We start from the raw sequence: 26,133 nt of genomic DNA, 5'->3' as shown, positions 1-26,133 counted from the left end.
GGGTCAAATATAATTGATAAATGATATTGCGGATCTGAATCCACAGAAGCAGCTCTTGCATCAGCTTTTTAGAAATAAATGTGAAGACAACATCAAGAGGACAGTTGTTGGTGCTACCTCACTTCTTACATTCAGAAACTTTTGATTCTAAGCACACTACCAAGCAGTGGTGAAATTGAAAATGAAAAGCAAAGGAATAGTTTTTAAGAGTCCATCATATAGTGAAGTTGAATAATTATTGCATCATCCCTGTTAACCTATAAAACCTGTTCCTACTGCTTTTGTATTTTTCCTCTCCCACTGACAGTCATTTTGGGGATGAAACCTTCTATGCTGTCTTAAAATGGTCATTGCTAATGAATTTAATCTTCACTACTCCAATATGAGTGAGAGTGCTGGAGATAGAATATAGATTTTGCTTTTCTGGACTCATACAATATAAACAAACCCTGACTGTATCCAAGTTGAGAAGTCACTGAAAATTGTATGCAAATTCAATTTGTAGGGTATTGCATTAATCACATTTCCCACTATAAGTTTTCTATTTTAAGAGGAAGTTTTACTATACTGTCACCATATGTACATAAGGAGAAAACTGATGTAGTTGCACTAAATTCAGAATTTGCCAAAACACCTAACCAGAAGATTTTCCTTAATATTCTATTTCTGGTAAAATCAAAAGATTTATTTCTTAGATAAAAATGCATCAGATGCATGTAACAATTTTGGATTTATTTTATGTCTTTAATAGATCTACTGCTATATATTTACAAAAAATAACTTTTAAACAACAGAACTCTTTGAAATTAGGACTCTTTCATGAGCAGTCATGAATCTTTATAAAGTTAGAGAAACTAACTTTTCGAATGGGTTTATGAGCATTATTATTGGTTACTTATGCTATCAGCAGTTTTGAGTACTGGGCTTAGCTGTGTAAAGCTTTGTTGACCAATATTAAGATAGTTTTTGGGTGCTGGTTGATTTAATTTCATTTATACACTATTATTTTCCATGCACACAATTTTGTAAGGTATTTTAGTATTACTTCAGCACTTTCTGTTTACTACTGATTTGTATTGAGAGGAAGGCTTGATATTAATACAAATAGCATGTGAATCTTTCTAATTTCATTCCTAGAAATATGAAGAAAATGCAACCAAAACAAATGAGAACTCTGTCATATGAAATAATTTTTAGTAGTCCATCAGCATGTGTAGTTATTGTTGAAGAACAGACTAGGATGGCCTTGTTCATGCGAAATCTCCTTTATTTAATGTATGTAGTTAGTATCCATATTAGCAGGTAAAATAAAATTTCACCCACTTATCTGAGCATTTTAATAATTGAATCATAGAACTGATTCAGTAAGTCCAATTATGGATAGCTTTTTAAGAAGCTTAAAATAAAGGGCATTTGTAGACCTTAGAGAGTTTTTGTACAAATATTGTGATATTGTGTTGTGATAGAAGCATTCTTTTTCCTCATCACGGGCAAACAATTTTAAAAAACTGTTTCAGAAAGCGAATGGAAGGTTCTTTTATATATTTTATGTTTGGCACTAACTTTTTTTTTTCCAAAAAATTTTTTTTTTTTTTTTTTTTTTAGTTGCTGATGGACTTTATTTTTATTTATTATATGCAGTGCTGAGAATGGAACCTTTTGCCTCACAAGTGCTAGGCAAGTCCTCTACCCCTGTGCTACAACCCCAGCCCTGGCACTAACTTTCTAAGGCCCAGTGGGCCAGCAATTCATTACAATTCATAATTGATTTGAGTAACAATCCTGATAGTTAATTGACAGAAAGAAGAGAAGCTTTCTTATTTACCGTAATACTTAAATCGGAGACTTAACCACCTCATCAGATTTTGCTATTTTGATAGTCTTTTACATTGTTTTGCCACATATGAAAGCTCTGAACTCCTGAGAAACATCTGAATATTTGGGATGGAATTCCAGGGATCCTCTGGTGGTCTGTCAAACTCAGGTGTGAGCAGAGCTTGGGGCAACTCCCCAGCTGGTTTGCATGAAGTCTTAAGAGAGTGCATTTCCCCATACTGACTTTCACATGTGTGCTTTCATAACCATATTAGAAAAGCAAATCATAGCATCACATTCCCCAAATCTTACCATGGTGCATCTTTCTAGGCTATGACAATCTCCCGGACACCAAACAGAAGGGTAAGTCGAACGCTGGCTTTCTTGGATGCCACCTTCCTGACTTATTGAAGCACCTTAAACCCTCCTGCCTGTCACTGTTCTTTGTTTTTCTTACATATTTCTGTTAACAACAAAGCTTGCAGTTAGCAGTGTATTTTGGGCTATGCTGGGGTGCTCTGTGTACAATCTTTTCTGCTCCCTAAACTTAGTATCTCCTCTTGGAAAAGCAAACTCCAAAGGTTCATCACAGGAGATTGAGGTGACTAAAAAGAACTGCAGTGCCTGAGAAACAGTAACCTGACTACCTGTGAAACAAATAGATGATGTAAATTTCTAAATAAACATTGGAGACATAACATTAATCTTATGGAACTGTAGATCTCTCAGAACCAAGGATATGCCAAAGAAAACGCAAAGCATAGAAACTTATTCTTGTAAACCAGATCCCTGTTATCGAATTATATTACACAGAAAGTAAAATTTGAAAAACAAAACAAAAACTTTTATTAACCTTTGCTCAGAATAGACTAAATGGTGTAGGACCAATTTACCTATGATTTTATCAAAACGGATTCTACTGTCATGTATAACTAAAAAGAACCAGTAAAAATGGGAGGAAAGCATATCTAATTTTGCTTTAATGTAATACGTAATAGCAAATGATTCACAGGCTCCCTTTTTTATTGTATTATGCATAAGTCAATTCACTTGTTAAATCCTAACACATTTTATTACTTCTCTTCTGGCATGTTAGTTGCTGGTATTATTAATAAAAGTCAAATAAAGTTTCCTTCTATCAACTCTTACACATTTTGTGTGTACTCAGGTTTTATCTTTCACTGTACTTTTTATATTTTATGAAACAACCAGGTATTTTATTTTGAAAAAAATTTATTAAAAATTTATTTTTATAAAAAAGAAGGAACAGATTCCATAATTTGCTTCACAGTTGAATTTTTCTGCCTCTATTTCTAATATAAAATCTGAATCATTCAGATTAACATGACTGGTGAGATCTACAAGGTAGGTATTTAAGATATGTCTGTCATCCATAATCATTATAGCAGACAAGCAAAGCTCATAAATGCCACCATAGTCTTTTACAGTCATGCTCATTGATTTTACACTTTCTTAATGTGGGAAAAATTATAATGACCCAAAGATAGACCTGTGCCATAACTGTGATAGATTGGCGATCAATTTGTCAATATCTTATCTTACTGAGAAATCCATCAATTATCTAAAGATTATCTATTAACTATACAAAATTATATTTAACCTAACAAATTATAGAACATAATTACTGTTGATGTAAAAGCATTTCACTTAAACAGATAACTTTACATTTTTCACAGTGCTAGGTGTTATTCCAGAAATGTTAGCAATAGTCCTTTATAAAAAGTTTAATTAGTCTCTTCATGAAGGACATGAGACCAATTTTTGCAAAAGGAAAAGTGTTACCTTGGTTTATACTTAACATTGATAAAAATCAGGTCAAGATATGTAGTGTTTTCAATCCTACAATATTATCAAAAGAAGCATAATAATCCAAAGATTTACTTCAATTACATAAATACATATGTATTTATATTCATATATAAAAATCTCTGAGCTTATAGGTTCTATAAGAATTGCTATTTTTCTTTCTTAAAATATTAGCATATTTAAATTTTGCATGTTCAGTTTGTTTTCTTGGAATTCTGGGAATATTGGAATGAATGTAGTTATTAATCTCTGTAATGCAATCTTTTTTTGTATTTTTAAAAAATATTTATTTTATTTTTCACAGACTGCATTTTGATTCATTGTACACAAATGGGTACATCCTTTCATTTGTATGGTTGTACATGATGTAGATTCATACCATTCATGTAATCATACATGTACATAGGGTAATGAGGTCTGTCTCATTCCAAAATTTTTCATACCCCTCTCCCTCTCATTTCCTTCTACGTAATCTAAAGTTTGTAATGCAATCTTAACAACATTTAAGACATTTTTATATAATTGATTAATACACAGTGGATATAGGGAAGCATTTTAAACTTAAGAGGTCAAATTGTTTCTAAATTCGATGAACACAGAAACAAAGGAAACTTTCAGCTTCAGTTCTTCAACTTCAGACATGGGTCAAGAGTAAACAAAAACTCACTAGCTCAGATCTGAAATTTATGTTGTATTTCATGGGAATGAAGTGCATTCTTGCACAAACAAAGCAATACAGGAGACTAACAAAATACAGTTTGTGTTGTCCTCACCAGAGAGTAGAAGAGTAGTAGAGATCATCAACTAGTAAAGGATTCCCTATCTCTGCCTTTGCTAGTAGGGAATAACATATTTGCCCTGTGCACACCAGAACAGGAACCAAATGAAGAGGTCAGAAACCAGAAGCAAAAACAATAACAGAGTTAGGATCAGAAAGAGAAGCAGAGACCAACAAAGTTAAAGTTCTTTAGTAAATTCTATTGTTTGGAGTTCACTCTTGGCTAAGTAAAGAGTGTTTTTGCTTAAATATTTCTGGCAAATGAATCCTCTTGGGCATCACAGTGGAAACTCCAACCTGTCAAAAAATACTTTTGATAAAGTTTTAAACATTTAACATGTACAAATATAGAATAAACACATACTAAAATTATTTAAGTCACAAATAAGAGAGCAGAAAGTTGTTTTAAAGGAAAATTAGGAGAAAATCTTTCACCAATAATGACATTTTAACTAGACATAAAACCAGTTAATATTGTTCAATAAAGCAATATAAAACTTTGGAGTTTTTATTTCTTTTGGGCAGAAAATTAACATATAACCTCACAAAGTCTGAAAGGAACTTAATTAATTTTAAGTCAGACATAGGTATGCCCCTAGACCATTAAATAATCATTTTGAGAGGCTATTAAATAAGTACCCCAGTATATGTCAAAAGAGCATCTTACATTTTATTTTGCCTCATTTCCAAGATTTTGGATATAACATAACTTCATGCCAGTGCTAATGAAGAAAAAAAAAATTAGAGACCAACTTAAAAAATGTTTCTATTAAAATTAGTTTTGTGGGCAGGGGATATAGCTCAGTTGGTAGAGTGCTTGCATAGCAAGCACAAGGTCCTGGGTTTAATCCCCTGTACTGAAAAAACAAAATTAGTTTTGTAAAATGTTTTCAAGGTCTATATAAAGATAAGTTTGGCTACTGAATAGACTGTACTTATCATGTAGCATATTCCTCCAGCATGGTGACTGACTTTCTGGAGAATCTAAAGGAAGTTATGGAAAAAGGGCTGAAAGGTAGATGAACTGAGATCATCCGGGATAACTAACAAACCTATGTTCTTTCTTCTCCCTATACTTTTCCTGCTTCTTGGTCTATTTCTTTCTATTTTCTAGGGTGTGAAATATATGCATATGTATATATGTACAGAGCATTTCTGGAACTGAGACCTAAGGATAATTGTCTTGAAACTGCTGACAGGATAAAATCCCCATATAATTTACACTGCCAATCACAATCAGAACATATATTAATGATGTTTTTAAAAAGTGTTTCCATCTCTTCTGTTGATGAATTAGCAAAACAATCATGATTATATTGACAGCAAAGAGGTATGTATATGAATCAGTGTCTAGAATCTAGATATGTGTTTCCCCTTTTGCCAAGTTGAACATTTTAGATAAAATCAAATGGGAACTTGAGATACCATGTTTTACTGACAAAATATAGTTATAGATTTTACAAAGGGAGGTTTTTTTTGAAAAGTGCTTTCTAGATTATTTTGCTTAATAAATATTTTAGAAATTTGGAAAAACATTGTATCTACTCTAACCATTCTTTCATATGGTTAGAACCTCACTCCTTAGTCTGTATTTTAATAAATATATTAAATGACATCCTTTATTTATTCTCTTTAGTTTTCAGTTCTCCTTACATTATTATAAATATCTATATAATACAAGGCAGAACTTTCTAAATTTAAGGTTTTAACATAGAAAACATTTTATGTATGCCAAGTTCTATGAACAAATACTTTTAGTCTATTGTGTATTGAATACATTAGCAAAACAAAATACCCACATTTTAAAATTACAACTCAAGTTTTTATTTTCAAACTAACGATCATCTATTGAAATGGACTTAGAGTCACTAAATAAATTATCTTGAAAGAGAATCTTTTTTTATTAGATTTTGGTTTATTCTAGTCCCTTAACTGAAACATGATTTCTAAAGGCAGTATATTTCAAATTTACATTGTGGATTTCAAAGTTAATTAAAAATTTAAGTTCAAAGGATTACTGTAATGAGCATTTTTTAGTAAATCCTTCCTCATAATAATGTTAAGAAGTTATATTCATCCGAAGGACGTGTTTCTACTTAGTTTTGCACAATGTGTGCCTTTATGACTGAAATTTCATTTATTTTTGTGACACGTTTGGTTGTTTATTTTTGCTTTTTTTCCTGTGAAGTTCACTTCCATGAAATAAAATGATTATAAATTAAGAACAACAAAGTAACAAGCAAAAGAAAGTTATAAAAACTGCCATAGAAATAATACATCAAATAAATTTTAATGGAACTTTCATCATAGAATTTTTTTGGACATGTTTAAGTTACATGCATTGAAGTGGTCCCTGCCACTCAGGAAAATGCATTGGAAAAGGTTACTTAATGACATGTAAAATAGATAACATTTTTAAAAAGGCCTGTGTTATTCATGACCCATGCATCATATGCCTGTATGAGTGTTTATTTTACATATATCTTTTGAAGCTATGCAAAAATGGGTTTAATTTTCTTTTAATTTGCAGTTGGCACAAAGTAGGACAGAGAAAATGTTAACATCACTCTCTGACCTCTGATTTTCTTTTTCAGATGGGTATACCTATGCCATATGGTGTTTCTTCAACTTTAATAAGTGTATTCAGTGTCCCTAATACTTTTTTTTTTCAATTTCTATTAGCATTTATAAGAGTGAATCCAGGTTTTGTGAGCCTAACAAAAAATCTGGGTGCCCCTTGTTAAGAAAAATATTTCATAATTTTAGATATTCCATTAGTCTACAAATTAATATTCAGTAAGAAAGAGCGAAGAAATCAAAGAGAATTGGGGAATTTAAAAATTTGACAAATACCATACCTTTCATGAAACTCCAGAATAACATAATGTTTTTGTAAGTTATTTTCCTGAATGCCTCTTTAATCTTTTTCTCTCACATTTCTGCCTGTATGCTCTGAATTTTGTAATGTTTTCTAAAAAGAGAGCAGTTTTTACTGTAGTCTGAAATAATCAAAATTTGTTTTTGAAGTGTTGGATGGCTTCCTTAAGCTTTACAACTCATGATTATTGGGTGATATAAATTTTTAGGACCAACAGTCTCTTTGGGACCACCTCCATCAAGTTTCCTTCATACATGAACTGTAAGATTTGTATGTGTTTTCCACATGCTAACTCAGGCTCTGTAAATTTTGAATCTTTTTTTTCTCATCTACTACCAAGAAGCTTATAGCACTGAGTACAGTTGTGGTTTCTTATTGGGATGTAACCCCTTATCCTTCTTGCTGTTCTCACTCTTGGTGTGGATCAGATCAGGATAGTAGTAGTAAGAACAAGTTCAGGAACCTTTTCTTCACTAGAGTGACTCGCTTTATAATTCTTTTGTATCCAGTTTTATTATGATTTCTTACAAATAATGTTGAATAGTCAGTGATCAAAATTAACATTTGTGGAACAGACCCAGTGAACCAGGAGTGGAAAGTGTCAAAAAGTCCAACAACCAAAGAGGCCAATTTTTGTCAAGGTCAAATTCAAGGAGTCTGGAGTCAAATTGGCAAAGGTTTGAAACTGACGGAAGATTGTCTTATCTTCGACATTTTGTTCTGTCCCAAGTAGTCTAGAAATCAGAATTTGAACCTTTTAAAGTTAGTTTAGTTAAGATACTAACCATGTTTTGAAGTTGTTTTATTTCGTGTGAAGAGACATACTCTTTCTTTTCTCACACCCCTGTTTATGTTTTGATGTTGTTATGCCAGTTAGCTCTTCAAGACCCTTATGACATCCTTTGGCATCTTTACTCTTGCTTTCTTTTTAGTAATGGTTATGTAAAATTGGCTTGAGACAAAAAGCTTCAAACTGATTATCTTGATATACGTTCTTAATATGGTCCTAAGAAAAAAGTATCTTGTTAGGTATCTTCCAGGGAAGTAGTACATTTATGCAGAGCCTTTCAGAGGCTTTTAAAAAGTGAATATTTTGCATGATTTGAAGAACAGAGTAATTAGGGTGTCTATCTAAATGATAATAAAAACTCAGTGACTATAAACTGGCAATTCCACTTTGAAGCTTATAGGAAGATAGAAATTCAATGTTTTTAAACTATTTATTAGGAATATCAAAGCAGAAAATATTCCTTGCCTTTGATGAACAAGGTGATGTTCTATATTTGGATCAACAGTCATATATTTTGGCTCAAAAGCACAAAATAGCCCTAGATTGCTTCTTGCATTAGCAATGAATATATCAAAGACTGTGAAAAAGATTTTTTTTTACCACTTCCCTTTCCAAGCAAAAATAAAAATGAAATAGGTTTTTCTTCCCTACACTTTAATCTTTTTATCTATTAATTTTTCAGACATTCTGTAAAAGTGTTTATAATATTGTTTCAATTCAGTGATGCAGGGTTATGTAGGAAAAAGAACACTGACTTGAGATTGAATTAATTCTGCTTTAGTCTTAGCCTCGTGTAAACTTGCTCACATGCTTTAACCTTTATGAACCTGTGTGCCCTGCACTCTAACATACCTATATTGCCTACCTCTGCATTTGTTGTGAGAATCAAATAATAAAATGCTAGTACAAATGGCAAGAAAATGAATCATCCCTGAAGTTGTTAGTTAGAAAAACATTAAGCAATTATTAAACTTTTAAATTCTATTTTACTTGTTTTTATTATAGTTAGAGTTCTTACATTATAGTGAAGGTCTCAGCAGCAGCATTATTGAGACATTTTGAGCCAGACAGTTCTTTGCTGTGGGACTCTCCTGTGTGGTGTAGGATGTTTAGCAGCATCGCTGGTCTAGAAGCCAAGAGCACCCCTTGCTCCTATCAAGACAGTCAAAAATGTCTCCAGACACTGCCAAATATCCCATGTTGAGCAAAGTAGCCGTCTACTGAAAACCACAGTCGAAGGCCTTAATCAGTGGATTATTGAACAAACAGTTTTTAAAAAATCAGTTAAAGCAGGCAAGCATTTAAAAAGTGAGTATCTTAAGCATTTTTTATTGCAGCCAAAGCATACGGAGTATGTGTACATTGGCTTCTTGGAGTGGGAGCTATATCTTTGAGTCAGGTTGACTGGTGGCATCTAAAACTTCTCTTTTTTTACTGAAACATTTGTTTAATCTATCTTCTCCAGTTTCAGATTTCAGATTTTAATGATGAAGTAAGACCAAAAAAAGGATTGTAAAGTAATCTCAGGGTAGAAGTCTTCTAGACTTTGCAGTGTGTCTCAAACTTTATATATATCATTCATTTTCAAACCAGTATTACTTTTCTGGCTACTTATCTTTTTCGAGTCTTTCAACTCAGCTTTTGTTAAAATATTTTTTTTCCTCACATTGTATAACATTAAACTTAAAATTTCCTGACTTAAATTTCTCAGGAATATTGTAATTAAGAATATATAAAATGTAAAGATAAGTCTGAAATGCAAGATTCAGTAAGGAATATTTTAAATCCATTTGCTTATTTGAACAAAGAAAGCTCAAATAATTTCAATACCTATGGCAAGATTCATTCATTTTATAATCAGATATTTTTAAATGCTTACTGATGATTTTCTTCAAAATACGTATTAACATAGCATTGTTACCCCATTACTAATAAAAGGCATTCTTTGTGTTTCTTTGCTTTTTTCGTACATTTCATATCATATTTTATTAAAGACTTAGTGAATGTCACCTTAGACTCAGAGAACAGTGGTATATGTGGTAACTTAATGGTGTCATCTATCTAGTTTGCTTTTTAAAATGGTGATTGCCAAGTTTGTCCTTCCCCATATCATTGGGAAGACTTTGGGAAATTTTTAAGAAATCAGGGAGAACAGAGCTAAAGAAGATAATGATTTTAGGATACAAATTGATTTTTACTCTGTCATGAATTTTATTAACAAACAACAAATGGTAATTCGCAGGGAGCCTTTAATATCTAACCAGCTACTGAAGTTAGAATGCATTCTTGAAGTTAGCATTCAGTGTTTTATGTAAATAGAGCCAGTGTGTGTGGGCACATGTAAGTATATGCTCTTTTGGTGTCCTGTAAACAGTTTGTTAAACCATAATCTAAGATGAGGCATTTATTCTTTTTCTTCATCTGTCCATACCTATTATAGAATAGACCTTTGTTCATATTAATGTTCATATGAAAAAATAATCCTCTTTTGGGCTATGTGTCTTTGACATTTATTTATTAATCAAAACTAGCTTTTCATTCAAAGAAGAAAATATAAGAGCATTTGGAACTTTTTAAAATTACAAAAAAATCTTTATTATAGTACCAACATGAAGTACTTGTATCCTGATTTAGATCAGTTACCTAAAAAAGGTGTTGATATGTTTTAATGAATGTTAAATGCCAAACTAATTACTTTTTAAAAATTAATAAGAAAAAGATGTTTGGCATTATGTTCAATTTATGTTTCATGGGAAGATGTGTAGTTTCAGGTAATCACTCATTCTTAAAATCTCTCCACATAAAATGGTGAATTAATTCAAACTTTTTAACTGTATTTGTTTATGTTGCTATATTAAGTTGCTGAATCTATTTAGATAATGATTCCCAAAAAGTTTAGTCTATAAAAAAATTGAATCTCCTTTGTGTCCTGAAGATTTTAGTAACATTTGGGGAACATGGAACAGTAGAGTTTGAACAGTGAAGAGGTATCTTTGTCTTCCAGCTGTGACTCTCTCCAGTTTACTCTGTGCCCCTGGAGAAGCTGTTTCACTCTCTTGAGTCTCCAACAAGTTTTCCTTATAGACTATCTTAATTTTCTCAAGAATGTACTTGATAATCTCCTGAGGTTCCCTTTCAGTATTGGGCTAACAATCTTTGTCACTTAGGAAACACATTTTAAAAATCCATCAGAATCTATCCTGCTTTTCTAACATTGGAATTGACAGATGCCACTGTCAAGATCTTATGACAATAGATGTCATGCGTTTGGACATGAGAACATTAATGACAGCTTGGAACCCTAGTTATTTTCTACCCTATCCCAGCAAGTAATTTTAATTTTTTAGCTATTTTTGTTTACCTGGCATTCATTGGAAGGATTAAAGTGGAACCTATTTGGAATTATATCATGTAATAGTTCATTGAAAAAATTAAACTAATTTCTATTAACAAGAAATGGCATCAGTACCATAAATTTGAATCATTTCATAAAATATTTTTTGCATGTAAGATTAAGTTGTCCTATTAATAATTTAAATAAATTTTTTTAAAGTAATTCATCACATTTAAAATATGTTAAATATAAATATCTTGGGAATAGATCATGTAAAGAAGAAAAAAGAAAAATATCAATTTAAATAAATGCTCTTATTAAAACAAATTTTAAACACACTTATGCCACTTACTCTATTTTCAATGAAGATTCTAAAAATAGTAAAGATAAAATTTTTACTCTTGTTTATTTTTGCTTTTGGTTTATATTTAGAATATTCACCTCCTTCCCTTGTTTTCTAGTTTTCCAGATATTGATCTGATCAGCCAGTTTAATTCTTCATAGCATTTATTTCCTGACAGTTTCTGATTTTATCTATGAAACAAGTGATGTTTGTGATCTAATCAAGGTTGTGTTTCTAAGGTAAAATTATGAAGGTTTGAGCCACGCATTTCTGAGGACATTCTAAATCTTGGAGCACCAAGCAGGACCTGGCCAGCAGCCAGGCCAGCAAGTGGGGGCAGAAGATAAGCCAGTGCAGTTTCAAAACTGAAGGTGCATGCAATGGACCCATTGAAGATTGAGATGATGAAAAAGCAGATGTAGTCCAGTGGGCTACAGGGTCCCTGAATTTCCAGATATTCACAAAAGTATGGAGGAAAGAGAATAGTCCAGCTGAAACTGGACTAAAAAATATTTTTATGGTATGTTTCTATAAGCTGGTATGGATGCAATGTTTATATTTTATGTGTCCAGGTCTAGCACTGGATTATATGCCTATTCATTTTTTGTTACATTCTCATTCCATATAACTGTATTTGGGACAGAGGAGTTACATAATTTTGGAGGTAAGACAGTAAAGGTCTTATGTATATGGAGATATGTTTGCAGCAATATTAGACCAATCTTAGGTCATATATTTAAGACATATTTTTGGAGACAAGTATACATACAGTATACTAACCTTACTTTCCTACAAACCAAAATTTAAGGCTATGATAAAGTAATGTCAAATAAATAAAATGTTCATGTATATGAGAGATTTAGAGTTTTTGTTGGAAGCAGAGATAGGAAATATAGTATTCTCTGGCTAAAATATGGTAGTGATTCATTGAACTTTTTCACTCCTGAATATGATTTTTTAGCTCAGAAAAAAAAAAAGGGATGCATAATTTTTAAAATTTTCACATCCATATTGGAAGGCAGGTTAAGTTTTTTCTGGTTACAGTCTTCTGAGAACAATGAATATTCTTCTTCATGATAAGGTCCATTTTAGATTATGTTAATTTATACCATTCATGAAGAAAAATGACCAAAATTTGGATTTATACTCTGCCAGTTTTCATTTTTAAAAACAAACTAGTTCCTGAGGAATGAAGGTTTTTAAAAAAGGCAACTAAAACCTCAAAAAATCTCTCCTTTTTGGTCCTTTTATTGCTTAAAAAATTATATGAACATACTGTTTTTAAATTTAGGCTTTAAAAAAATGTCCTCATGCTGAGTTCTTGTTTGCCAAGTTTCAGTTTGGAGAGAATTTTTATAGCTTTTATAAACCCCTGAAAATAGAAAATTTTAAATGGAAATTCTTACACACCCTTAGTGAGGGCCACAAATCTTGCCACTATTTCAGAATGAAGGTAACTTTTCATTATTTAGGATTGGCAGTAGTGGCTTGATGGAGCAGTTTTTTGAAGGACTAAATTTCAGTTTTATGTTAGCTATGTTACAGTGGCTTAACATGTTGATATTTAGCCACATAGATATAGATTGTAGGTGATAAAACATTTTTAAATTTTAAGTGCATTTTTACTCAATCGAAAAGAGTTTATATGTTGAAGACTGTCTTATCCATCTTTTGGATATGTTAGACATCTTTTAACTTGGTTTTTAATCTAACCACTAGGAATGGTTTTGGAAGTTAGATTTGTTATACTTGAATTGATCATAGCGAGGTATCTTTAGAAGTATGAAAGATACCTTTTAAAATCCCTTGTTTTTTCACTTATTTATGTCCTGTGAACCCAAATCCAGAATATGTCAGGTCTTTGTCAGGTCCTAGTGGGCCTTTGCCAGGTCTCACTTCTGTTATAGGGGTGATAGACCAAAAATCTCACTTTCAAAATTGATAACTTGCTGTGGTACTTAGAGCTACAACCAGTGGTCAGTTTTACATTGGAGAATAGAAAGGAAAGATAGGAAATGGTTGAAGCTTTGGGCACAGAGAATGTTGAGTGCTGGGAAGAAAATGAATGAGGTAGACACTCAGCCAGGACAGTTAGTCATTTTTACATGGACAATGCAAAATCGAAAAAGCACTGCCAAAAAAGGCCAATTAAATTCATGCATACCATTTCATTTAGGTTGTCTCCTTAGAAAATGATTTCCAAATAGCAGCATATATTTATTTTGAACAAAATCTGTAGAAGAGCATTTTAGTAGAGTAGAAAATTTGTGGACCTCTACTAAATTTTCCTCTAGCAAACAATCCACATTTAAAGACACAAAAGTCCTTATTTTTCCTGGAACCTGCCTGTGGCTCTTTTCCTCTACCAGAAAGACAATAAGTTTAGAATTGGCAGAAGATTTGCTTTTAAAACTCTTGACATGTATACCCTTTGGCAGAAGTGCCCTAAAAGAAGACCAGTTTTTTGGAAGGGCAACTCTGAAGAGAAAAAATATAGAGCAAACTATTATAAGACTAATAGCTTGTCCTTGAGACAGGTACATGAATTAGTGATGGAATATTGCTTTAACTATATCCTGAAAATTCTTTACATTTATTTCTTCAATTGAATGAGGCTTTCTAACATCTGTGTCTGGAACTAATTCTGATAACCTTGACATTCAGGATGGAGATAAAGCATAGATATCTTCCCTCAAAATGCTTCAATATGGCAAGAGAAATTATCTAATATTGATAAATAAAGCAACGTGACATCTGTGTTGAATCCCAAATTGACTTGTTGAGCTGCATAAGAAGGTAAAAAGAAGGGGCTTATTTTCAAGATTGAAATGCATTGGGAAAAAGACAAGGTCAAACCAAAGTATGACTCAATGCAAAAGATTTTCAATCTTAATGAAAATCTCTTTCAATAAGAAATTGACAGTTGAGGAACAGGGTCACTGTTAGAAGTTTAACATTCTTCTGCGGGTCTAAGAGACAAAGTCCTAGAGAACTGAATTGTATTAATAGCTAGCTTAAAATTTATAACTTAGGAAGAACAGATGAATAGCTTTTGGAGTAAAGCCTAAATTACATAGGATGGCCTGAGCTCTGACATGAGTGATCAATCACTTCAGTGCTGCAACTGTTCAGTTTTAAGAACTCTTAAAAGGTTTCTTTTTGGCCACTGAAAATGCATCCAAAGGATAAATCCATAACAAGCTGATTATGGTATATGTTTATGGTTCTTTGTGTTTATCAGAAACTATAAGCAGGTTTCCTATTTATTTTCTATAACTCACTTCTTTTAACAGATTGATTTCTTTCAAACTTCCCTAGTAAAAATTCTGTTGGGGTTATTTTTTATTTATACATATAAAATGACAGTGTTTCTTTAAAGAAGAAAAATAAAAGGTATGGCATACTTAGGTTGCTTTACCATTACTTTGGGTATATAAGAGGACACATGACTAAATTGAGCTTTTGAAGGATGGGCAAGACTAAGAGGAAGAGGATGCATTGGGAATAGGGTGGAATAGGGGAAGATGCACAGTCTAGTTGGGAGGGAGGAAATCTGTCCCTTGAGGTAATAGGATTGAAGAAAGAAAGGTAGACAGCTGGTATATGAGGCTAAGAACCTGAATTTTAGTTGGTAGGGTATAACCATTGGTATTTTCAGGCAAGAGAAATATTTCATGCAATTAATCCTGTGGCAGTGTCTGCCAGGGTATCAGGATTGGATAGGACAAGACCCCTGGGAAACTGAACAGCAAGAACGACTAGGACAGAGAGAAGCGGGCAGGGCAATAGAGTGGGACCACAGCTTGAGACAAACCTACAAGGATGTGACACAGATGGAAGAATTTCCAATCTTCCATGAGGCATTGGATATTGAGTAACAAGAATGCAAAGAATGAAGACTCCCCCAGGTTGAGCCTGTCTTACTGGGGACAGAAACACTTCCAGTTCCTTCTTTATCTCATTTCTTGCAACAGATCAACTTTCAGACTTCCCTAGTGAAAATTCTATTTGGGTTATTTGTTTTACTGTTTATCTACAAAATGACAAGAAATTCAGTTAGCCTGAACGAACCATTTCCTGCATCATAGATGATTAAAAAATAGAAAATATTAACAAAAATTGGTTTGGGTTGTTTAGATTTAATATCTGGTCTAATCTAATACATTTCACTAGCAATGTGTCACATATACGGCTAGACTCTGCTGTATATATGGAGCCCTTCCCCATACTACACAGCAACATCGTTGATGACAAATATTGATACCTTACCTGACTCTGTGAGTTGGCCCTGAATTTCATGGCTGCAACCTAAAAGGTACTCCAGAAATTATACTAAATGAATAAAGGAGAGCCTCTTGTGATTCTTTTTTCATTGGTTGGTCAGTCATAAGTCTCTTTGAGGAAAAGGGCATCTTCTGTTAAGAACTCCTCGGCCTCTTTAAAAAGATGAAAAAATGAGTTTGCCTTGGGGGAAAATACACTGTAGAATGACCACTACTTCTAGGATGTTGTCATTCAGAAAAAATGTGAGGTCTGAAACATTTTTTACTAGTCTTTACATACTAACGGTTTTAGAAATCATTGCAAGAAATTTTAAGTCATGAGGGAGAATATTTTGATTGTCTAATATTTTTGCTTAATTCAGGAGAAGGAAAGACTCAAATTCTGTATAATGAGATGCTCATATTTTAAAACTTATTAGAAATGATCTGTGTCCAGTCTTTGCAGGATATGCTGAAAGATGCATAAGAGTCAAACACGGCCAGGAATGCAGGACAAAGGTTGGAAAGTGTTTAGATTCATCTCCAAATGGATCTGGCCTCAAGAGTTCTTCAGTAGTGAGAAAATTCTAGAAAGGTCTAGGTTTAGAAACCACAGCAGAGTTACAAGAAAAGGTTTTCTAGCTTCTGTTTCTTATGCCATTCAACAAGATTTAGAAGGAAATGCAGCCAAATTTAATGGTTGTTACCTGATGAAAAACAGACATCCTTTGGATTACCCTCACCAACGGACTGAACAGGACTAAATGCAATTAGAAAACTCCATGAGGACAAGAGGGTTGAGGAAAACAAATGGATATAAAATATGAACTTATCATGTTAGGTAACCTATGCATCTTTAAAGTGGCATTATAGGAAAATCATTAGAGGAATTTACAGTATCATGAAGTGCACATTAGATTCATCAGCTGAGAGTATTACTAAGTCAATATTTTACAGGAGATATGGAGAGTTTTTATGACAGCTTTAAAAAGAATGGAGGGATTTTTTTATACTCTAATGATGATTTTTATATTTTACCATGTTTAATCTTTAAAATGACATATTTCTCTAGAAAGACCATGCCATTGATACTGATTCCATTATGTTTATGATATTTGATACTTCTCATTTTGTCTTCAAAATGAAAAGTTCTTTGCATATCCTTGTAGTAAATTCAGTGTCAGTTCTCATTTTGAGCCGTGCAGTAGTTTCCTCATGAAAATAAATGGTAGGCATATCTGTTTAATTTAAATAAATATGCTAAGGACTTAAGGGACATTGCTATTCAAAAGAAGGTTACATTTTGCTTTTTTATGTCAACAAGGAAATTATTAGCACTTGTTTTCAAGGAAGAAAGTACAAAAATTATCATGATAAGAACTTGTTTCTGAAAAACGAGGTGATTCTCCTAGGCATACCCTTGGTGAATGAGAGAATGGTTTAGAGCCATAAGCAGGGCATTGGGAATCCTGGCCTATGCAGAAGCTTTACCCTCGGGCCAGACCTAGAGTAGTTGTAAGAAAATGATTTATGTGTTGTAATAAATGTTACTTCTCAATCTGTTTGCTTGTTCAATGGTTGAGGTCCCAAAAGAGAAGGTCTATCTCAAATTAGGACTGGCATGTATTATCTGTCAACTTTATATAGTACTGTAAAAGTCATGCAGCTGACAGTAATATTAGCAGAATGTTTTATAGATTTTGTACTGTGTGAAGCTTTGTATGGGTGAGGAGAGTCTGTGGGTCTGTGGGGCTCTGTGGTCCGGGATAAAGTTGCGTGTAGATGAGTCGTCTCTTTGCTTCTTGGTAAATGAACATCTGGCTCACATATTGATTCCATGTGTGAAAATGAGATCAGCCCATATAATGACCAGAATCAATCAGACTTCAGCCGAGGAGTAACATACACTGGTCTTGATTTGTTAGACAACCAGAATTGGCAGCACCTTGCATAATTTGGCACCAATTGACAAAGATTAGGCTGTTTGGGGGCCCTGGACGGTTATTAATTTGAAACCCCCCTTCAGTATTTTGCAGAGTAAAATCAGCTGTAACTTATTTGTCCCAGTCTCCTTCTTTTCATAGGAGCTCTAATTGTTTTAGACAAACAAGTGAGCTTGCGGCCTGTTCACTTTACAGGGGAAGACATGGATTCTTTGATCCATACAATATTCTTTAGCTCAACCTTGGAGCTATTTACTGAGGAGATTTATTTGCAGACAGACAGTAGAACAGTTCTTTGTGAATAGAAATGAGTATAGCTTCTATGGGTTTTCAGCTCAAGTTTCTGCTACTTACTACAAGCGAGATAAAGGAAACATCTTTATTTTTAAGCCAAATTATTTTTTTTCTTCTATATTTTTTTGAAAACGGAATATGCTTTAGACTTTCGTCTGTCTGCCCTTTCTTCATACTTTACATTTATTAGAGCAGAGGTTGAGCTCAGAAAAATCACCAAATACCATTTCCTTTTAGTCCTTTGCATGCTCATGAGGACACACTTAGGAGATCTGGAAACACAACAGATGTTGGTTGTAAACTTTTGGCAAATGTGTCTCCTTCCCTAGTTTCTGGGTATAAATGAAACTACTTGGCTGTATGAATAGCAGATATTTGAAGAAAAGCAGTGACCTTAATTGTCAAATGTTCTTTTAAGAGTCAATTATTACTACCCAATAGTTTTAAAGATACAGACTCATTTACTTTGAATTTAGATAATGATATTTAGATATCTAAACTAAGATTTTAATTTTTCCTCCAATTAAATAAGAGTTATTTGAACAGTCTCTCGAAATGCTTTTTATGTAATGGACTGGATAATGTAATAGTAAGACAGTTCCATAAACATGTCTTTATAATATAATGCCGTATGATATGGTTTTCATCAAGACTATTGATTTCTTCTTTGCACAGAAGAGAAAAAATGATGAGTTTGATTCACAAAATCTGTTCTAGAAATAATTCTCAATTATAAATTATATCTGACAATTATTCAACTATATTCATCTCAACTTTGTTTACCAGGCCTTTTTGTAAAAAAAATTTTTAGCTATAGATGGACACAGTACCTGCATTTTATTTATTTATTTTTTATGTGGTGCTGAGGATTGAATTTAGTGCCTCACATGTGCTAGGCAGGAGTTTTATCTCTGAGTCACAATCCCAACCCTGCCAGGCCTTTTGATAATCAGTATGTAAAAACTAACTCTCCTTTTTTTCCTTCTGCATGTTCTTTACTTCCCTGTAAGTTTGTAAATTAGAATTAAAAGTGTGTTTCTTTGGGGAAAATCTTTCAGAATCTTACCCTGGATAACTTAGGTCATTAACATTTATAGTATTCTTCCTGTTGTATTTCTTTTGAATAATTTTACAAATAATTTTTAGAAATCTGTGAATGGTATCATATAAATATTTGGAGTTCAAGTAACAAGGCAAACTGCCTTAACTGAAAATAAAATAAAATAAATAGTTGACTCCTGAAGAAATCATGCTTAATTAAATGTTTTATTTCCTAAAATACATTTTTTAGTTACAGATTAATGTTGACAGATTTTCAGAGGCATTATAGTTTTGAAGGTTTTCACCATCCCACTTATATACAACTTTCAAATTAAATATAAATTTTGGAGGAAAGCATTTCTAAACAGTAAACACTTTATTTTTAACTGGGAAGCATTTAAATCTAAACATGCATTCAGTCTATAAGTCCTACATTTTCAAAATCTTTCAAATTGCCTCCAGAAGGCTTAAAACCTGACTTTGGTAAACAAAAGTTCATGAGTTTTTGCCAAATGCTTTACAGTATCACTTTACAAGGATTATGACTAAAGACATCAGGCAGATTATTTGTTGCTTGTGAAAATTAAAAGGATTAGGAGAAAGTTTTAGAGAAAGAATGTTATATGTATAGGTAGGAACAGATAGGCCAAAAGACTTTGTAATTACAGACCACTAAATGGCATAGTCACACATAAAACCTATTATAGAAGATACACTATGAAGGTGTCACAGGCAATTGACATTTTAGAAAAACGGCCAAGTGTGTGGCTGTCTCACACATTAAAACAATTTCAGCACACATGGGTTTTCCTGTCCTTTATGACTAGCCTCAGGTAAGAATTCTTGCATATTAAAAATATTACCACGATTTCAAAGTGAGCCAAGTCGTGTTACTGGAATGTGTGATAATTTACTGTCCTGTCTACACTCTAAGTGAAACCATGTTAACACCAACCACACTTAAACATGGTTCTGGTTATATTTCAGACATGGCGTGGACAGCTTTATATTTCATAAGACACTTCTTTGTCTTTTTGTATATTGGTTAATTTTGTATAATTCTGTCATTTAAATCATCCACGAATGCTAATTGATAATGACAGTAGCATTCAGAGCATTCTACAGATGCCCTGCAACGGACTGTTTCCTATTTTACCCCTATTTATGCAAGAGTGTTTGTTTGGTGTGGTAAGACAGAGTTTTGCCAGAGTGACAGATGAGGTGGCTCTCTGCATGGATATGAAGATCTATATCCTGAGCCTCATAAAAATGTCAGCCTAAACTCCTCACATGACTGTTATGTATTAAAATAAAACGTTATCTTGTGGTGGTCTTACCATTAGAGATTTTCTTACACCTGAATAAAAGTTCACGTTTTTGGTCATTTCAGCTTTATTTTGTTCCAGATGTAGTTTGAATGAGTTCCTGTTGTAGGAGGTCATGTATTTTCAACAGCATCACTCCTGGGAAGAGTTCAGAATAAATGTGTCTAACTGATGATAATGTCATGAAAAGCAACTCAATGCTATCAGTGTAGCTCAATCAAGTGTCCTGACTGATACTAAGAAAAGCATTGCTCCCCACCCCGCAAATTTATTGAACCTTCCTGGCCTACCACTTTCTATAAAACAATATGTGTTTAAAGGAATTGAAAAGGGCCAGTTCTGAGTTGGGTGTTTGGTTGTGTGCATGAGAACAAAATATGATCTTAATAAAAAAATATTTAATTTTCAGTTGTGGAGCATTCTAAAATACTCTGTCATAATTTGAACTTTTATCTTTTAGTCAGTAAGAATCATATCATAACTTCTGGCCCTGTTCCATCTATTTATCATTTTATAGTTGATTTTTTATAAGGAAATATAGACAGTGGTTTTTAAAGTACACCCTCAAAGGCTCCCGGCTTAGGGCTCCTGCCTGTTCCCATTGCCCTTGGCTATTTGGGTCTGTAACTCTTCCTTTAAGACATGCTAAAATCAACTAAATACATACCTTTTAAATAGTCTGGGTAAGATGTAGTGTGGTTCTGAAGTTAAAGCATTGTAGTAGTGCTGCCTCCAGAGAAATTGGACAGCAGCGGGCAATGAGGGGGTTTGAGGAATGACAAAAAGAAGACGAGGATACCATCCTGCCCGAGATAATGAACAGAACCCTAAGTCATTCAGGTGGGAAATGAGTAGACGTCAACTGGACAGTCTAATGAAGCACATGTGTGGATTCTACACATCCCTTGGAAAAATATGTAAGTTGTTTTCTATAGTAATAAGGGTTCATAATTACCCACAGTCACAGTGATACCAAATAAGGAAAAAATAAGGGTTTTGATGCTGTACTGGGTTGGTGGTACAAATTACAGCTTTACTATATTAAGGCAGGAATGTTCATGCTTTTCTCTCAACCCAGAAATAACTCCAGGATCGATCAAGGTGATGACAAATGCATATTGTGTATAGATTTGCATCTTTATTAATACTTGAATCCTTAGTTTGGAAGTTATTTTAAACTTTTGTCAACACTTATAATACTAGTTTAGAACTAAAGGAATCTCAGGAAATATTTCTAGCCATCTAATTTTTAAATAAAATAGAAATTTTTTATATATTTTAGTTTGGTGGCTTATGCTTTAATGCTAGCTTACATTTTGCTCTCTTAGGATATTTAAATTTGTTCCTAAAAGGGGTTTTTTGAACATAGAAAATAAATCAAGAGGGTCTTATCCAAATCAATGATCAGTATTATTTTTTCTTTTCATTGTGGTAGTTTTTTGCTTTATTTGGCAATAATTTTTAACAGCGAATGCTGACCACTGTTGTCTAGCAATTCACCTACAATTGTGTGGCATCTTCAAGTGTCAGAATTATTTACATTCAGAGAGAGAAATGCCACCAAGTAGACTTTATCATCTTTTTGTGTAACAGTAAAGTAGGATTCTTTCTGGGTATTTATATTGAAGATTTATTATGAAAACAAATTATTGAAAAATCTTCATTGTGGCTAGTAATAAATATTTCTCTTTTTGGCATGTTAAGTAAATGATATGCCCTTTTTGAAATGTGTGTACATAGGTACATTTGTACATGTTGCAAGCGTGACAGATTGACCTGTTTTTGACAGTTTCTCTGCTGCTTCCTGAGTGGCCCTACTTAGCTGTTTGGCTCAAGTGGTGCATACAGCACATATTTGTTGAGCACCGATTGTGGTTCAAAATAATGTGAATTGAACCTGGAAACTTCATTTCACCTGTAGATTCAGAGGTCTGTGTGAATACAGTGGAACTGTGGTGTTGGCTTCTCCATGTTATGACACCTACAGCCATGTTAATGTCCACATTTCCACTTGTAGATTTTCTTTTCATGTGCCTTGCATTTGCCTGGGTCCTGCATCAAAGAGATAAGAGGAAGGGAGTTGATAATTGGAGGTAATTAGCCTTTCATTATTTTAGTTTTTGAAGTTAAAGCTTATTAGATCCCCAGCCTCTGAGGTTTTTATATATATTTTAAGTGGGTGGATTCTATTCTTTGTTGGTCTTCCCTGTTTTTGATCCCTGTGCAAAAGAAAAGCAACTCAGAGGAGAGCACCATGACTTAGCTGATGGTTCGTTGACCTTGTAGCTATATTGGCTCAAATCTGCAGCACATCATAAGGGATGACTTTATCATTCCACATGATTCCATTTATAGCTCACTTGCAGACCATGTAGATGGTTGTGTTTCCTGCATAATTAAGCATGTGATGCCTCTGTGATTCCATGATCACCTTTGGATGATAGTGAATCTTCCAGCAGGGAAGGACAAGGTCAGGTATACATTTTAGGAAGCTTATTATATTGGCAGGGAGAAAGATGGACTGGTGTCAGATGAAGAGACCAGTCACAAGACCTGAATTAGGATAGTGGAGTAGATTTAGAGAAGCGGATAGAGCAGGAGTTTAAGGGAAATTTAGGAGATTTAAGTTACCTAGAGCTGGTGAAGATTAGATACCACCTGTGAGCAAAATGGAAAAGTAGCTTCCTATTTAGGCTCTGGATGACAGCATGAAGAGTTGTACCATTTACACTGAGAGGTGTTTTTGTTCCTAGTAGGAATTGATGTTACTCAAATTGGTGATAATGTTGTTTTTTTTTTAACAAGCCACTTTGAATTTCATGTGTTTGAAATCTAGGCTTTAATACTCTAAGCAGGTAAAAATAAGACTCCAGGCTATATTTTTGTACTGGTTATAAATACTTGGAAATTAGGAGTTTTTAGGTATTAGTTGGAAATTGGGCATAAATGAGATTTCTCAGGGTTCAAAGTTCCCACTCTAGTTTGTAGTTATATAGGTCATAGCAGTAATACTATGCCATCCTTTTTTTTTTTTTTTTTTTTTTTTCCTTTTTCTTTTTGCCTGATTCTTTCCCTACCAGCTGCTATACATCTCCAGGTCAGAATTCTCTCTCTTCCCTTCAGAAGTTTCTCTACCATCTGAGAGAACCTGGCATTGGGCCCAGTGCCAGGCAGCTGTGTGTTTAGTGAATGAGCAAATAAACAAATAATAAGTAAACAGAAGAAGCATGTAGAATGAGAAAAAAAGAAACTCTGGGGAAACAATGATTAGGGATCTAGTCTATCTGAAGAGTAGTCAGACAGCTTTGATGAGGCTCAGAAGAGAGTGGTGGCACTGTGAAGCCAGGGGAGGAGAGAGCTATAAGATTAGGGGTTGCTAGTTCTCAGAACCCATTAGCTCCTCCAGCTCCGGCCCATGACTCTGTGAGAAAGAGCAGCGAAAGAGTTACCCTGTAACAAGACCTGCACACAGGTGACAGTGTGTTTGGTTCATCTGCTACACATCATTATTGTGAAGAATATAATCCAGGATGGGCCTATATTGTCATTAAAATAAATTTTCGCCTGGTCATTTTCTACTCAGATCAATAACTGATAACCTTTTCCATGTCTTCTCTGTATCAAGTGATAAACTGGCAGAGATGTTTTTTAAAAATACTTTGTGTTTCATGAAATTGTTTAAAATCAAAATGGTTCAGCATGAAGATTTTGCAGAATTCAGTGAGGGTGCATCAAACGGTGCCAAACATCCAAATAGTGTTTTTGTAGTCATGGAGTTGGACGACTGAGAGAGTCTAATTAGACAAAACTCTGCCCTGGCTATTTGTAATGATATAAGAACAATATTGAACTCTTTAGGTAATGAAAGTCCAGCATTTCCACAGATGTGGTCTCATAGCCCAGTATCACAATTAGCTTCACATTGTATCCTATGTACCACATTCCTCTTAATTATGTGAAAATAGCTTTATACCATTCAAGCAGTTACAATGCTCAGATACAGCAAAAACAAATTGAATAATTTCTCTTAATCTGTTTTCATCATGTTCTTTAAGCCTTCAAGAACACCAACGCATCATTTCTTCTGCCTCTAGGAAATGGTATGAAAGTACCCAGACTTAGACTTCATTATTTCAGAAAGCTGTGTGTTTCAGGAGATACTCTCATTTTCTGCTTCTGACTAGGCCTGCTGCTTCTATTCTTAGTGAGTTTGATGCTTTTCTCATGTTGTTTGGAAGTAAAACCTGATCTTTAAATGATCTCAATTTGAAAATCCTAACTAGTTTTTTAAAAATAGAAAATTTACCCTTAACAGGTAAAGCCAACACCTTCCTGATAGTAGAATATTCATACGAATGAAAAAGCAAGGAAAGAGGAAGCAGGTATTAATATTCAGAACATACAAAAATGACTAAAAGATATTTTTCCCTCTAAAAAAGCACAGAGGATGGTTTTATCGGTAGGACATACATATTGTTAGATAAGCACCATACATTCCTGGGAATATTTGATGAAGAATCTTAAAATACTTTATAAAGAAGGGAGAAGAATTTTAATGGTAGATTAATTGTAGTAAACTTGAATTAATTTTCCTTTTACATTTATCAACATCATTTTGGTTTGGGAAATAGCCATAGTTCATGGTCTTTGAACTTACCCAATAATTGTGTCAAAAGGCTCTGCATCCATTCCTTAGTTTACTCATCTAGTAAATAAAAATTTGAATAATAGTTTATCATAAGTTCTGCTTAAAAAGCACAAAATTATTATTAAATTCCAAGAGAATTATAAGATTTCTGAAACCTTTTCTCTTTTTTTTGGATTTAAATATAGTTCATTTTTCCAAAATACTTAATTTTATAGTAAGTAAATTGGAAGGTTGAGGGACTGAGGGTGTAGCTCATGGTGGTAGAGCTCATGGATAACAAATAAGGATCTAGGTTCAATCCTCAGCAAACCTTATCCCCCGTATAAGGGGGATGAGAGCAAATAGACATTTCTAGTTCAGGAAATCTATTTTGAAGTCCACCACAACTCCCAAATAATAATTGAATTGCTCATGACAAAAACTGGCTGCCTTATTACAACTTTAGTAAACACCCAGGATTAGCTCACTTCTGTCTGGGGTCTATTTATTTTCTTTTATTAATAAGAAGTAGCTTATGATGAATCATGCTTCCATCAACCTGGGCAGCTCTTCGATGAAATACATGCCATGAAGTTCCTTTAGTGTGTTCAAGCAAATTTGATTTTCTTTTTGTAACATGAACCTTTGTTTCAAATATGTTAAGTTTCATGCTTACAGGATTCAAATATGGCTCTACTCCATTATATCACGTTTTTCTAGCTTATTGTTTCCATTATGAATAAATTTTCTAAAATCCGAAATTATTCTCCAAGGTTCAAACTTCAAACAAGAAAACCTTATTTTTTAACTTTATTTCATTGGCAATGTTCCTAAAGCATTCTGTACATATATGCTGAGTTGAAGTCAGTGAATCAA

The 26,133-nt window shown here is 33.4% G+C and overlaps 1 protein-coding gene across 8 annotated transcripts in view; it reads left to right on the top strand.

The window, feature by feature from the left end:
• TRPS1 (transcriptional repressor GATA binding 1) overlaps nucleotides 1–26,133 on the top strand; it is a 237,596-nt gene that overhangs the window by 128,655 nt on the left and 82,808 nt on the right. The gene's annotated exons all lie outside the window — the stretch shown is intronic.

This window comes from Sciurus vulgaris, assembly GCF_902686455.1.
Source record: "Sciurus vulgaris genome assembly, chromosome: 1".
In the NCBI taxonomy this organism is placed as follows: domain Eukaryota; kingdom Metazoa; phylum Chordata; class Mammalia; order Rodentia; family Sciuridae; genus Sciurus; species Sciurus vulgaris.
This window is presented reverse-complemented; position numbering and strand designations above follow the sequence as displayed.